At 38.4% G+C, this 7,803-nt stretch overlaps 1 long non-coding RNA gene across 1 annotated transcript; it reads right to left on the reverse strand.

The window, feature by feature from the left end:
• Positions 1 to 4,029: 4,029 nt before the first annotated feature.
• Positions 4,030 to 6,944, reverse strand: LOC147817508 (uncharacterized). Its single transcript, XR_015436314.1, has 2 exons — positions 4,810 to 6,944; positions 4,030 to 4,588 (listed from the first exon to the last, which is right to left on the reverse strand). It is a non-coding gene; the product is annotated as an uncharacterized LOC147817508 (long non-coding RNA).
• Between the last annotated feature and the right edge of the window lie 859 nt (positions 6,945 to 7,803).

Consider the following 7,803-nt stretch of genomic DNA (forward strand, 5'->3'; position numbering starts at 1 on the left):
ATTTTCCATCGTCCACTTCCCTCCTCACATATTCAGCTCCCTTTGTCCATCTGAAAGGTTTTACATGTCATGGCCGCTCTTGTATGGAGATTAACCATCTGGAAAAATGTGAGAAAGTTTAATGAAATTCCTGTTTCAAATCCACCCTTTGCGATTCATTGTCTATGAGAGCATCTTCTTAAGAGGTTCATGTAAGATGTACCTTGGTAGTTAATAACTGGCTCAGGACTCCAGGGGCCCTCAGCTGAAGCTGGCTGTTTTGTCCGACCACTTTTTCTATTTTTAATAGGTTCCTGTACATGAGTCCGCCGTGCAGCATCTTTAAAGCGCCTCTTTAAAAACGGCCCTTGTCCCGAGGTGGCCTCCAAAACACATGCATTATTGAAGCATGCACCGGCCTTGTCCTCCACACTCCCTTCACTCAGTCCAGTTCAGCAAGCAGCAGCTGCACAGCTCCCATAAGAGCCCGGCGAGGAGGAAGAAAACACGGCCCAAGTGTTCAGAGCTCAGAGACCAGATGTATGACTACAAAGGTGGATGAAAGAGGAGCAGTTACAGGTCAAAACGTCAAATATCCCTCACAAGTTCACATGGTTACTGAAGTTTGGATGTTTCTGTTCAGCTCAAGAATGTCGAGAAGTTATTTAGAGAGGTGATTCCTTCTGGTAGCGTAAATACAATCACACAGAAACATCAGTGAACCAAGAGGACAGATGATATATCACCCATACATTCCTCATAAGGAGTTTAAACATCACAGAGAATTTGAAGAATATCAGACAACAACCATATCTAAACTATTCCTTTTGAAGACTTTGAACAACAATCATAAAACACTGAATATGAATTAATCAAGTTCCCAAAACACATAGTTTTAGGGGTGTCATCCATATACTGCTGTTTTAATCCAACATCAAATGTCTGGCTTTTTCTCAGTATCTCCTTTCTCTCTCTCTCTCCCTCCCACACACACACACACACACACACACACACACGCACACACACGCACACTATCAAAATTGAATGCGAGCAGTAGGAGAGAATTGAGAGAGGGCAAAGGGAGAGGTTGAGAGCTGTGTAAATGGTCAATTGGCTTAACTCAGTGGTGTCTGTTCTTGGTGTGACGATGTCAGTGGGCAATGTGCAAATGTGCACTCTTTTGATTTCCCTGATGTAATCCTCTCCAGCATACTGGTGGCCTATAAAGCCCCGAGGAGGAGAGATGAGTGAGATGCTGGATAGTGTTTGTTCTGGGATTAAGATATCACTTCCTCACGTTCACTTTATTCAAATGTCTCATGCGTGCAGAGCGCCAGAGCAAACACTGTATGTATGAGTCTGAATGCGCACACAGGAACGCGTTCTCACACACTGTATACACACGATCTTTGTGAGGCTGTACTTGTATCGTATTTAGCTGTCTCATTATGTTACACTGCCATCTAGTGAGCTACATCCACCTGAAAAAAGCAGGTTTTTACCAGACTGCAAACCCATCTGCACTGAAACAATTACTCACTCTTACATTACCTTGAAGTCATTCATGCCATTGTTGAGAAGGGACTGTTTGACTGAGGAGAGCTTTCACTCTAATTTGTAATTTTTCCTTTTCACAATGCAAAAGTTTGAAAGTTTCACAGAATTCAGCAGGTAACTGTACTGTCGTGTAACTGAGAAAGAGTAGTAACATTTCTTAAAATAAAGAGTTGAACTATTGAAGACAAGGAAATGTGGAAATGCAAATGGTTTATTGTGATTTTATTATGAATTGATTTAGTATTTATCATTAGAAATATTTTCAATAGGTTGGAATCAAAACGACATTATGTGCTATACGTGAATAGCAAGGAATCAGTGTGTGACACCACAACTTAAAGTCAAATAAATTAATATACAGTAACATACCACTTTTTCCTATTTCTGATAGGACCACATGGGATACATGGGAGTGGCATACACTGCCTGTCTATTAATTGAAGCTTCACAGAGTTAATTAAACACAATAACAAATGGACTCCTTTATAAACTCTATGAAGAATCTTCACTAAGCTGCTCTGTGCAATCATTGTAATATCCCTCTCCTCTCACAAATACCACCACTGTGCCTTTGAGCAAGGCACCCTCGTTTCAGATTGTGGCCAGAAAAAATCCCCACCACTTATCTATTAGAAGATGATCAAAATTCCAGGTAAAAGTTGTTATAAATAAATAGGGTCTATACAGTACGTCATCAAAGTGTGATGGAACAAATCCATCGTTATGCTGATTATATACAACAACAGTTTTAAGAATTATATACTGCTATACATTTTTGGACAGTTACAGAAGCCTGGAATTATTTCCATCTCTGCCTTGATGTGCTTCACTGTGCAAACACCAGTCATGCAATAATCCAAAAAAATAATGTCTTACTTCAACCACAAGGGGTCATCATGAGCTCAAAGTTGAAAATTTGACTTAATTCATGAAATGACAGAAGATAGAAGTGACAAAAAAAAAAAAAACACCTGAAAGACAAACAACAGAAGAGCAACAGTATCTGGCATGCTTTCATTAATAATGCATCACATGTAAAACGCAGTATATACAGTCTATCTTTATACATTCACTCACAGCCTTTCCTTTTGTCTATGCAAGCTGCTGATGGCACTCATGGCTTCCAGATCCATTCCAGTAGTTACACGTGTATGTGACAAGTCAAGTGTACAATAAATTACAAATGGTGTATACAGAAGCTTTAAGGTCACTGACACACACCCCACCTCCTCTCTATGCCTACCTCTCATTTTGTAGTGACATTATACCCGTGGCATGTTTTCTGCATTTTTCACTACCAAATTGCTTTGGCTGAAACCCAGGAGCATTTGAAGTGCAGTGGAGAAGCTAATCAAGCAGCAAGTGAACGGCAACAAAGCAAAAGAGACTTCAAGCAGCTGCCACTGCTGTGGGTGAGAAAAAAAAATAACAACAAGAGGAATCCACAGCTTGGAAACCAGTCTAGTGTAAGTTATCAGGAAGAAGATGACAGAGGAGCGAGGGGGAGGGATGGGAAACAGATGGAAGGACTGAGAGAAAGAAGGAGCTGTCGCTATTTTTTTGGACATTTTTCATGGTGACTTAACTCAAGTATGAAAACACAAACCGAACAAGAATGTGGATTTGAAAGACATTTATGACCATTGTACTGACATTATATCCACCATTAATAATGTGTCTGCTATCATGTGACCACATCCCTTTCCATCATCTTGTCTTTTTTATGCAAACTTTGAGTGACTACAACATAATCTGTCTGCTCTGTATTTGTGCAGGGGAAGTTGTACACATGCAGTTTAGATCCTGCTTGACTCATCTTTCTTTAATAAACAAAAATTACAAAGCACAAGTGCTCCAGTTGTCCTTGGTGTGGGTGTAAGACTTCAAGATCTCAATACATAATTTGTATTGCTGACATGGTCGACGAGCGCCAGCGTTTGATGCATCTGACCTCAAATACTCGATTACATTTTTGAAAGCGGTGTGAACTCTACTTTTCATAGCACATGAAGCTTGACTTGGAGTTGAGACACTAAGTGTTCACTTTAAATATGAGCTTTTTAGCTCATTATAAGCATGTTTTTATAAAGATAAGATAAATATCATCAAGTTCAATACAGAACAGTAATTACTTACTCATTTAAAAATCATATTCTTGAAATGTGCAACAACCAGAGGTGGAAAAAGTACAAAAATATTGTACTCAAGTAAAAGTACCAATACTTTGATGAAATATTACTCAAGTAGAAGTAAAAGTACTCATCTGAAAATGTACTCAAGTAAAAGTAAAAAGTAGTTCATTTGAAATGTACTTTAAGTAAAAGTTACTTAGTTACTTTCTTTGTGTGGGGTGTGAGGGTAGACTAAAGACTTCGTGACCACTTCTCTATTGTAACACCCGCCTATGTACATATGGGGGGGCCTGGGTTATTCTTATGATATTCCCTTTGTTTTATGCTTTAAACCAAATAAAACACCACACAATCCCAAAACTTGAAATGTAAAGACTCTTTAGTCGTAATGTTTTACGCTCAAAACAAATAACAGAAAATTACATAAATCCCTTGGGTTTAGTGAGAGTGTTAATATTCAACAGAAATAGTACCCGTTTAGCTGTTATTCAGTCTCTTATGTCCAAACATCACATAAAATGAAACAAAACATTAAATTCAGGAATATGATGGACCCACACGCACTCAAACACACACACTTGGTCCACAACGGTCTCTACCAGTTATTGAAACCCCCTGTTGCAGTCCTGTGTCGTAGCTTGGGTGCGTTGTGGCCTAAAACAAACTGGCCGCTTCACTTTTATCAAGCAGAAGAAAATAAAAGACACGTGCATATCCAATACTCACAGCTCCCGACAGTTAGTAGGGAAAAGGAGATGAACAGATCACCGCCAGGGCGCAGCAGCAGCAGCTCACACACAGTCCAAGCGGGCCGACGCGATCCACAGCTCACACACACAGCAAGAAGGATGCAGATCCTACGTAGTTCACAGGAGCTTTGCTTCCCTCTTTAATGCCGTCAAAACATCCGTCTTCTCCTCCTAAATTAAATTCACAAGCTAAATTCCAAGTCCACAGGCTGCTTCATGCCGATTTAGCCTTAGCTCAAGTTAACCAAGCATGTTTATACAGAGCAGAGAGCAAGCTAACCACACAGGCTCTAGGCTAAAGCTAACGGCTAATCGCGGTTAGCGTTAACAGTCCGTTTTACACTGTAGAACTTAATCACAGTTTTCAAAAACACTCTTATGCTCATAGTTACCTCGCGGATGGTCACAAAGTTCTTCACGTCAGGTAAACTGGTCGTTTCCCCACAAAAATAAAAACTGGTCCACCAAATCACTCCAGCACAGACTCGGTCAAGGTAACTCGTGTCCCTCTTCACCTCGCTCTGCTCACCTCAATCAAACTTTCGCTAAGTCCCGCCCCCTCACCTACAAACTGTTTTACGATTGGCCAGAGTTACTTGAGCTATACACATGCCAATACTGTCAAAGAAATGAATTATTGACAACTCACAAAACAAGTAATAATACATATCTCACAAACACTATGAAATGGCATAACTTCACTTATTTTGCATTTTTAACTTGCTCTGCATTTTAACCATATTTATGATTTTTTACCACTTCAATACATAATGAACTTTTATGAATTATGAATATTTATCATCAAAATAAATCAGTCGTTTTAGCAAGGGCTACACTAGCTTGTCCGCGCGCGCCAACTATGTTCACGCGCCAGTGCTAATCACATCATTGTTTGTCACTGTTGGTTCTGGCCATTGGTTTACTGTCTATGGTTCTGGCGCGTATTTTCCCCCTGTAGCTTGAATTGTTATTTTTACTCAGTAACGGATAGGATTTATAAAGTAACTAAGTACAATACTTGAGTCAAAACGTACTCAAGTAAAATACAAAATACCGATTTTAAATTGTACTTAAAAAATACAAAATACACAAAAAAAGTATTCGATACAGTAATGTGAGTAAATGTATTTAGTTACTGTCCACCTCTGGCAACAACAGTATTTCATGGGATTTCCAGTATGGGTTATCAATATTCATCATTGGCACTGACTGTATCTGCAAGCCTGTACCTGAACTTCACTTAAATGTTATCTAGACAGTTTAATCCAAATGTATTATAACTATATTATTATAAGACCTGGTTTAATCGCTTTTTATTATTTTTTATGATGTTTATCATTTTATTTCAGTTGCAGTTTTCTGTGTTTTAAAATTTGTATTAATGTTAGTTGTAAATAACTCTTATTGGACCACCATGTGCACTGTTAATAAAGGGTGGATGAATAAATGAATGAATTCACTTGTCTATAGAATTTGCTCCATTTATCTCTCTGTATAAACCCGAAGCTGTGTTAATATAGTGTTTTTTATTTTCACTTCTTACACTTTCCATTACCCATTTATTCCTGTTAATCACTGTTAATCACGGTCTTCTCTACGTCCCTTCTTTACATGTGTGCAGTTACACTCACTGATCACTAGGAGAGAGCAGTGTTTAGCTTAAAACAGGACTTGTCAGTCCTTTCTACTCAGAACTCTGCTGCCTTCCAATAAATTATGGAGAAAACCAAATACTTAACTTTCATCACGTCTGTTCTGAGGTTTTGTTACTCTTTAAACAAATCTACACCACACTAAGTGGAGTGAACACAATGTGGCAGTGTGTGTCTGTACAGTATGTGAGGGGAGGGGTAGGGTTTCACGGGCATCTATGTCTCAGGTCGCTCTGTGTTTATTGTTGTCATAGGATCATATAAAACAGTTCATGTTTATCAAGCAGATGCATTCGTTTATACTCTCCTGCCTTTTTTCCCTCCATTTACAGATTGGTTGCTATGGTTACAACCTTCCCATATCAGGTGCAGGTAATGCATGTAAGAGGCCACAACCCACAAGTGCCCACCTAACTGTGAGGGGTATTAAAGTTGTACTCTACAAATGAAATGTTTTTTTTTTTCAACACAATGCCAACGTTAACGGATGCTTACATGCACGCACACACACACACACACACACACACACACACACACACACACACACACACACACACACACACACACATACTGCTGAGTGCTGAGTCAACAGCCTGGCAGGTTGAACCCGTTGGTGTGTTTAGCTGGAAACAGATGAACCTGCACTGTACACACTAAGATAGACAGGCTTACTGTGGACAATCAACACTTATACTGATAATCTAAATTAGAAGGAATTTCTCTTCACCCACTGCTGAACTGGAGCAGACAAGCCCAGAGCAGGATGTGAGCGAGTTCTATAACCGTTCGTTCCTTTAAACAACAAATACAGGTTAAATAAAGTTGTGTAATATCATAATTCAAGGTTTAAGGAACCAGATGAAGATTATTTTCTCTCTGTTGTTATTATAGTAGTATTGTCACCTTTTCTATGAAGTATTTAGGAGAATATTTAGAACAAGAAAACTTAATTAAATTAAGTTCACAATGCAATGTAAAGAACACAATGACAACACACAAAGACATAAAGCTAAATGAAACAGGAAAGCGAAGATTGTGCTGTAACTTAAATATCTGCAAGCTGCGTTAACAATGTGCAGAGTTTATGCAAAATAAGGAAGTCAGACATCACATATATGATATATATGTATGTACATATCATATACTGTATATTGCTGGAATACAATAATTTTGCAAGAAAAAAGACACAAACTTATTTATACTGTTATTTGTCCTATCAAAGACAAACAAAGCACCTCCCTAATGAGCCTGATTTATCATGATAACATGCACAACTTGTCAACTATTGATGACTAAGCTTTTCACAGGACTGCTCAATACCTCGCCACCACACTGACACCACACCTTTAAGTTTCTTTAAACATAAATTAAACAAGGCAAACATCAGCAACTGATGAGCGACAGAGAAACGTGATGAGTCATTGAACCTAATCAATGGAGTCTATAAAGCAGAACTGCCAACGTTACACAGTCTCACAGTCTATTTGTGGAATTTGTGTTGTAATAACATTTTGAGGTTAACAAAAGTGTTTCTTGAACCAAAAACTGTAGTTTGTGTAGTTCCATCGAGAGAAGCTCTCATCTCACAGAATAGAAATGTATATTTAATAATGTATATAATAATATATCTGAAATATGTTGTCATAATGACAACAATAACATTAAATCAATGAAGTGGTGACCACCAAGGTTAGAACCAACCAACCAATAAACATATCAAAAAGTTAAAAAACA

This window comes from Seriola lalandi, unplaced genomic scaffold (genome assembly GCF_002814215.2).
Source record: "Seriola lalandi dorsalis isolate HSWRI2012SDOR001 ecotype SW California unplaced genomic scaffold, Sedor1 jcf7180002054948, whole genome shotgun sequence".
NCBI classification, from domain to species: domain Eukaryota; kingdom Metazoa; phylum Chordata; class Actinopteri; order Carangiformes; family Carangidae; genus Seriola; species Seriola lalandi.